The sequence below is a fragment of the Accipiter gentilis genome, chromosome 20 (genome assembly GCF_929443795.1).
Source record: "Accipiter gentilis chromosome 20, bAccGen1.1, whole genome shotgun sequence".
Lineage (NCBI taxonomy): Eukaryota > Metazoa > Chordata > Aves > Accipitriformes > Accipitridae > Astur > Astur gentilis.
Genome location: NC_064899.1, coordinates 7404289 through 7412816, shown reverse-complemented (window position 1 = coordinate 7412816; position 8528 = coordinate 7404289). Strand labels below are relative to the sequence as shown.

The window sequence follows — 8528 nt, the reverse complement described above, 5'->3', positions numbered from 1 at the left end:
AAAGGTTCAAGCGCTCTGCTGGGGAAAAGCCCTGTGCTCTGATAACGTCAAAGAAATTCTGTGGCTTCTGAGAAATAAAAATGAAATGCAATGCACTAAAAAAAACTTACTATGTTTGGCAGAGGTTTTCAGAAGAAAGCAAGCAATTTTGGTTATCTCAAGCCACAGACTGGTAATAAAAAAGATCTCAAATCCTGAGAAGTTTGCAAAACACAACACAGAGTTGCCATGGTAGAGGTGGTGTTTTAAGTTCCTTTCAGAGAGCCTGTTCCTCTGCGTGAACACACACAACATCGGGGGTTCAGCTGCCCCACTGAATCTGAAGCAGACTGTTTGCTTCTTGATTCAAACTTCTGTTGAATAGTTCTGAGAAAGGTACAGAATTACATTGTCATCCTGTTTTCAAAATGGTGTTTGCTACTGTTAATGTAAAAAAATTTGGGGCGGAAAGTATTTGAATGTGCTAGATAATGACCACCTTATGAATTCAGCTTGAATCTGTCATATTACAATAATAAGACTGGCAAAAGCATAGTAATGTCCTATATCAAATGAGAACATATGGCTTCACTATCCTGCATTTCTTTTAATGCTTTTCAATCTTTACATAGCCCATGTGCTCAATGGAAATACTGTTAGAGTGAAAGCAGAGGCAATATTCCTTTTTTATTTCTTTCAGACTTTTAATGTTTTTAAAGTAAATCAATTAGAATTACTGAAAGGCAAGGCAAGGAAAAAATAGCAATGATAAATGTGCTGAATTTGAAAGAAAACTTGTAATAAAAATCTGTTATCTGGTAGAAAGAAATTTGAAATGTGTATATGCACTTACAAATGTGTGTGAGTAGGTGTGTACAGAGGGAATGGTGAGAGACTAAGGAAATACCCATTTGTTTTTCCACTTAGACAAATTATGTTCCTACAGCCATTAACCAAGTAGACATATGGCATCATTTCACAGAGGAATTTATGTATAGTAAATTCTTCATCAATTCCCTGTTGTTCCTGAAAAACGCATTCAGCACAAGTGTTCTGCGAGCTATTCCAAAAGCAGAATACTTAAAAATATTTTGAGGGGCCATGATGATTTATTCTGAGAAGTAAACTAGATATCTTTAGAAATAATCCTAAATTTTTTCTTTCCTTTTCTCTTTTTTCTTAAGTAGAAATTTAAAGGGAAATTCTCATTTCTCATGAGGTGTATATGCAATATGAAGGGGGATGAGGAAGACCAAAAAACATCTAAGGAAATCATCATATTATGGATCTGGACATAGCAATAAACTGCTGGCTAGCATCACAACCAGTCCAGAATGATCCTCGGTAATCCTGTCATCCTTATCCTTGTACTAAATGACATCTTTACGGGGGAGGAAGATTAAGGCAGACAGGCTGGAGTCCAGAAGATGATATTCAGAAGGCCAGCTATAGATTCTTTTTATGTATTCCAATGATTCTTTGAAAATATTGAATGTCTTCTCAATAAGACTTTTCTGTGCCATATTGGGCCCTGGGTGTTTGAAACCACATGAATTCCTGTCTGAAAATTCAGACAAAATTCAGATGTTTAAGAGACCATAAAATAATACTCAGTGTGGTGACAGAGTTGTTTGTCTTAATTCCTAAATAAATCTTGAACAGTCAATATTTAATTTCTAGGTGATATTTATAGTAGTAATTTTATTATGGTTTTCTTGACTCATCTCTGTGAAGAAGCAGCTGTAGGATGGAGGTAAATGTCAGAGCCAAAGGCTTATTTGATTAAACTATGGCAACAGCATTAATCTTCAAAAGGAAATCAAGATAATAGAGGGGGCTGGATGGACCAGGAGATTGATAATTGGTTAGAAAGCTTTTGACCTTTGAGCCGGTAGTTCAGATTCAAGCCAAGTCAGTAGTGACTGAAAATCATTACTCTCTGATAACAGTGCAATTGCCATGTGAAATGGGTGATTGGTTTCATTCCAGTTCCTAGTGAACTGGTACTTTCATTGCAAAAATACCTGCTCCCATTGTCAGGGGTTTAAGGAAGGAAAGGAGAAGGAAACTTCTTTACTTTCTCACCCTCAGAAGTATTTTGGGAGGTGAGGGAGGGGTGAAGCTGCAGTCCGCTGGCACGTTGAAAGCATCACAGCTACCATCAGGCTCTTGTTAAGGAATTAAAAACTCTGGATTCCTGGTTTTTCCATGTGACACATCTCATTGACATTTATAAAAGTGAAAGTTTTATCTATAACTAACTCTAAACACCTCTATAATGATATTTTTCATTTATAATAAATTGGATTCTTTTCACTCTTTTCAGTAGGAAAAAATGTGTGGCAATAGAGGTTTGGGGTATTTTTTGGTCAATTTTCAATTCACAGAAGACTGTTAAGCAAGTAGTTATATGAATCTTTTTGACCTTGGAATTGTGCTTGACCTGTTTTGAGTCAATGGATGATTCATACCTGAATTGAGCTACTAAAGATTTACAAATGCTTGTCTATGTCACATTGTGTTTTTCTCTCCTTAATTGGATGACCTGATGTTAATAATTAATGCCACCTGAAACCAATATAATTTAATCCTGTAAGAATTCATTTAGCTTGCTGGCAGTCTCAAGAACCACAGAGAGTCATATTAAAATGATGGAGGATTACATTTGTCCTCCTCTTACTCTTCTGAATAAAACTTGGTTATATTTACCATCTCCTTCACCATCCATTTCCTTTCATTCTTTTTAACCTGTGAAGAATGTGGCTATGTTGTTCACACAGGCATGCTTCCTGACTTTTTTTTTTTTTTTTTTTTTGCCAGTTTGCTCGTTTCTCCAGTCTGTTCTGAGTCCTCTGCAAACCAGCAGGATGTTCTGTTGCTTCAGCATGCTTATATTGCCATGCCATTTATATGGTTTATGCTTAAATTAATAATGTTTTCTCTATTCTTGCCTATTTCGTTATCTGCCTTTCTTTTAAATCACTTTAAATTTAGAGTTTGGCTGTCTGCTATGTATTGTCACTGTAAGGTGTCAAGTTCCTTTTCTTTAAAAAACACACATCCTGCCCCACCTGAAATCCCCCCCAAATCCCCGGTATTTAAAGTATAATCTCTGTCTCATTTGACTATATAGCTATTCCAGCTAGTGGAGTTCATGAGTAGGTTTTTTGTGTACTTTTTAGTTCTATGGTAGGCAAAACGTAGAAGAGAATAAAAATAACACTGGACCATTTAAAATTCAAGTAATGCTCATATTAAAAGTTTTCTTACAGCAAAAAGACACTGATTCAGAGGTTGCTGCGTTTTTTTCTCCGTGGGGAGAAAGCTGCTTTAGAAACCCATTGGATTTGTGTGTGGTCTTTTTGAATCCTTTCAGATGTGTCTTTGTAAATACAAAGTGCTAAAAGGGTGAACAAATACGATCATTTTATGACACACACTGTTGGTTGTTTTAGTGGAACCAGTGCATCTCCCTTAGACTGCCAGCAATGACAGGAAACAGCCTCCCTCTACTGCAGGCAGAAGAAATAGGAAAATGCAGTCTGGATGCGAAGACCTGCCCTGCAGTGCCGTAGTCCGTGGAAGCTTTATTACTGAATTCTATCACCGGAATCTCAGGCTTCAGCAAAGGAGTTAGTGCTGCTTGTTTTAATATTGATTTGTGAATGAGTAAACATGAAAGCATTATTAACTGTACATTGTTGCATAATTGTGTTTGAGAGCATATTTATCAAATGAGCCCAGATGGAAATGTTCTTCTTTACAAAATTGGCTATTATGGTTTTGAAAAGAGGTTAAAAATTACATAGTATTCTTGTTTTTCCAGTGTGTGTTTGACTGCCAAATTTCTGTAAACATACCAGTGCAGTAAAATGTAAAAATAAGCATATTGAAAAGTACAGGGAGAAGTGAGGAATAGAAAAGCCTTTCAACCTATGATCAAGTTCTTTCCAAATGACCTTTCAAGTGTGTGACAGGCCCAAATTTGTATCTTTCATGAAAACCTTTTTTTTTTTTTTTTTTTTTTTTTATGAAGACTAAATGTCGGTGTGAAGGGAATGTGAAAAGAAAAGCAGGCCTGGATGCCAGCTTCACAAATGTCTCCAAGATGGGCATCGTCGCCTTCATCCACAGTTGTGATCCACCTCCTCCAGGTGGGGGCAAAGGGGCACAGACAGAAAAGCGCTGTGAAATTCAGTCCACATACAAAACCAAAAGAGAGTAAGGAACCATAATTTTATGCCGCACAAGTTAGACGACTACCAGTTAAATGTAGCTTGAAAAATATCTGTAAACCAAAGTGAATGATACTTCACCAAATATGCATGTTGTGTATCAGTACTTCCTGCAGTTTCACAGATGATAATGATCGAGGCAGCTTTAACTTTGTTTTGTAAATGTGTTGAAAAACTTCTCTGTGAACATGAGTATATTCCAGTGTACTCAAATGGCACCATAGTTCCCAGCCAGTCTCCTCAGGCTAAATGATTAATCCAAACTGTATATTATAGTTCTCATGCTGTACTTTTCCTCCAGCTAAGTAAACTGGGTATTTGCAGAGAAGATTTTTCAAATTTAATCAATGCAACTGAGAAAAAAATCAATAAGGTTTACAGAACCACTCCAGTCCTTATTTTCAGTAAGAGTCATTGTGATCTTTTTTTCTCATTGCCAATGTTTTTGGTAAGAGGTACCAAGCAATAAATAACTAGGGCTGTATACTGCATGTTAACAATATTTTTTAGGAAACGGGAACTTGCAGTGCTAACACCAAAAAGCTTGATCCTTTTCTTTCCTGGCTTTCTGAGCTTACTAATTTATTTCTACATCAGCAGACTCCAGACTCCTGCAATGTGTGTAGTTCTAGATGCATGCTTCAGCTGCTGTTTTTAACAGATATGAAGTGTTACCAATCCATGAAGTTAATATTGGTGCTGTCAAATCCAATTCGATAACGTGAAGAATTAACACTGAGAAAGAACAGATTGTTTGGTTTTGGTTTGGATTTTTTATTTTCTATTAGCAGTTTCTGAGACACAAAAAGCTTCTACAGTGTTGGGATTCTTCTCTCCCTGGACTGTGATTTTGGGGTTTTTTTATTAGTTTGGTTTTTGGTAGGTATACTAATTTTTTAACGTCAGGGCCACAAGTAAATTCGTAAAAAGACAAGTGAATGTAGTTGGTTTGGTAAGCTTGGAGTAAAACATGTGATTCAAATCCTGCTAGCCTTACCAAGAAAGTCAAAAAGAGTTCTCTTGGTAAGTGGGTAGGTTTGGTTCTGGTGCTGCCTCCCTCCCAAATATGACAAATTTAAAGGGTGAAAGAGATCACTACCTCCATCTGGTCTGAGTCTTTGAATAGTACCAGCTATTGGAATTGGAGCCAGTTGCTCCAACAGTAAATTTATTCTCAGTGAATAAAATGACTTGGGCATTACAAATTTGTGGTTGAATAGTAGTAATAATGTAAAAATTAAATACAAATAATTATTGAATAAATGCTCCTTCCACTGCAATTAAAAGAAGTGCTGTGATCCACCCCCCCCCACCACCCCCCCCCCCCCCCCCAAGATATTGTAACTTCCTAAGGTATTGAAAGTGGTTACGTATTAACTCAGTGGAGGAGGGAGGGGAAGCACTGCAAAACAAGTTATACATTTATAAATACACAATTTATGTTGTAGTATACTATTAGCTTTTGGTTTAATGTTTACTTGAAGTATGGAGATTTGGGTTATTAATGCTTGTATAAATGGCTTATTCCCCTTTGTGTGCATAATTCATCTGCAACTTTTATGTTTGTAAATTTCTAAAAGCCTTAATTTAATGTAATCTGATGTTTTGGCACAGAGTGGCTATTATGTCTGTCTTTAGTAGCCCCTTATCTTGGATAAGAACACTGCCTGGGGTGTGAAAGAATGCAAATAGATACTCACCAGCTTTGCTGTTTGTCTTCCCTTGAGTTTTGTCTGCTTTTATAGTTCTGTATCTGGATGCCATCTCTCTTTTAATATCCCTTCAGCCTTAGGTTTGGACTTTCTTGGTTTTTAATTTCCTTTTTCTTTTCCCTCCCATTAATTTCTCTTTCTGTCCACCTGCATTCAGAAATTCCGATACACAAACAACTGAATAAAAAATAAAAGTACCAAAGAACTCTCCAAGCTTTAGTCCTATTGAAGTAATAGAAAACATTTTCTAGCTTTTTTTGTTTGTGTTTTCTAATGATCTAAACATTAGATCAAGTTTCAGACAAGAATGTGTCTGAGCTGGACTAGGAACCAGTTCAGGATGGGCTGGTTATGAAAGTTGCTTCTGTGACTTATAGACTTTGTACTTACGGGGAAAATGATCATCCCGCCATATATGATACTGATTTTTTTTTTTTTTTTTTTTTTTTTACCGTTATGGTAGTGACAAAATTGGCTACAAAACCATTGTGACAAGAACAAAACATTATATGCAATGTCCCTAGCTCATATTATCACTTCTCCGCTGTTTTCAAAGAAATCTTTGTATGTTTATTTTCATGCTGTGATGAATGATAGCTGACACAAAAGAAACCCAGCCAAGGCAATGCATACAGATCAGAGCCATAATATGATGTTCTGCAGTAATGCCTACTGACAGTAAAAATCCCACAAGTTTTAGACAGCTATAAGGAACGTGAGCAGTTTAAATCTGAATGTTTGCTCAGTGGGGTCTATCAGCTTCGAGGGGTGTCTGTGTCCTGCACCTCACCTTGCCACGTTAACACAAGAGACACAGAAAAAGTGCTGTGTAGTGATCTATTATTTTTTTTTATGCTAGATTGAGCTCCCTAATAAGACACTCCCTCTTTTTTGATGTTAATTTTTTCGTTCTCATGAGAAACAAGTGTTGACAATGACAATTTAACTTTTGTATGTTTGTTACAGGCTATAGTGACCCAGTCAGTTGAGGATTGTGGTGAATGAGGCCAGCTAAAGTCTGAACTTCACTTACGTAAGGTCTTGGAAGATGTGGCCTCATATTCACAGGTAGACTTTTAAAAAACTCTGTAGATGTCTCTGTCATATCTAAGAAACTTGTAATAATTGCGGTCAACTTATCGTGTTAAACCCAATGGATTCAGTTCTCACCTCTCATTTATTTATTTATTTTGTTATTTATGTATTAAACACAAATTAGTTTTAGGCCCATGAAACTGAGCCGGAGAAATCCAGCAGTCTAGTATCTTTGCCGCATATCTCAACAAAAATGCTTGATGCCATCTAGAGATTGCACTATTACTGACCAATTGACTATTTACAAAAGCCTGTGCTGTATGTTACCTTTTTCAGGCTATTTCAATTTAGATGCAGATTGGAGAAAATAAAAGTACCTTTACACTCTGTTGTGCACCTCTTTAAAGGACAGAAACTAATTTTCTCTTTTTGAGCTTTATTTTTACAATGCTTTTTTCTTGTAATTGCAGGGTGTTATTTTTGTAAAATGGTATTTGTCTCATTTCAAAGGCATACCTTAGTAGAACCTCTTTCACAGGGGTAAAAAAAAAATGTCATAGGCTTCCTCATGTTTATTAATATGTCATTGTCTACTTCAGTTGTTGTTTCTGGAATCCACTATAAACTGGTTTTACTATACTTTTAGCAAGAATCTAATGCTGGGGTTGACAGAAAAAAAAAAAAAAATCAGTTAGAGGCAGGTATGAATTACATAACTTTGAAGTTAATTGTAATATATTTTGAGGTAAAAGCCTAAATGAGTTTGAAGCACAGTCTCCAGAAGATGGCAAAGGTTGGTGAGGGTTTGTTTTTTTTTGTTTTTGTTTTTTTGGGGGGTTTTGTTGTTGTTGTTTAGGGGTTTTTTTAGCAATTTGGTCTATGAAGCATTGTGCATTGAAGAAAAAAGTACAGGTGACATGGAATGATTAAATTCAGTAATACTTCATGTATCACAGCTTTGTTGAATGCTTGCTATGAACACTCATTTGTAGGCAGATGTAGAGTGAGGAAGATCTGGGTGCTGATGGTCCTCTGAAGGTATATGGAAAAGGCAAAAGCTGTGGAGAGTTGTTTAAGGCTGGTTGTGGTTTAATTTCAGTGGAAAATAAAATCAAAGCCTGTGTATTTTGTGCTTATTTAAGAAACTATTGATATTTTCTTTATAGTAAGATATTCTGTTTTATGCAATCCTTGATTTCAATGGATAATGTACTTTTATGCTGCCCAGTACAGTTGTGTGGCTGATGGAAAAGACAGGTTCTTTTACATGGGGCTGCATTTTGGTAATTGTATGATATATCTTATGTAAATACTTAAAAATTTGAGATATATTTTTTCCGTAAAATTCTGATGAAGACTTCAGGTACAAAGTTGGAAGCATCTGGTTTCTAGTTTTTTTGCTCAAGCCTGTCTTTACTGGTTGTTCTTTGGGACAAATAGCACAATACAATTTTCAGTTATGTATTTTCTCTTACCAAACTCTGGGCTTCTGACATAGTCAAAAGGAATTAGGAAATTGAGATTATATCTCAGTGACTCTGCCAAATACATAAAAAGAGCTTTTCTG

General features: G+C 36.1%; 1 protein-coding gene across 1 annotated transcript in view; it reads left to right on the top strand.

Annotated features, from left to right (window-relative positions):
* Positions 1 to 6910: 6910 nt before the first annotated feature.
* The window catches only part of CDH12 (cadherin 12), a 370514-nt gene continuing 368896 nt past the window's right edge, over positions 6911 to 8528 (top strand). The window contains exon 1 of the mRNA XM_049824048.1: positions 6911 to 6994. The gene's annotated coding sequence lies outside the window, so the exon portion shown is untranslated. The remainder of the gene's footprint in view (positions 6995 to 8528) is intronic.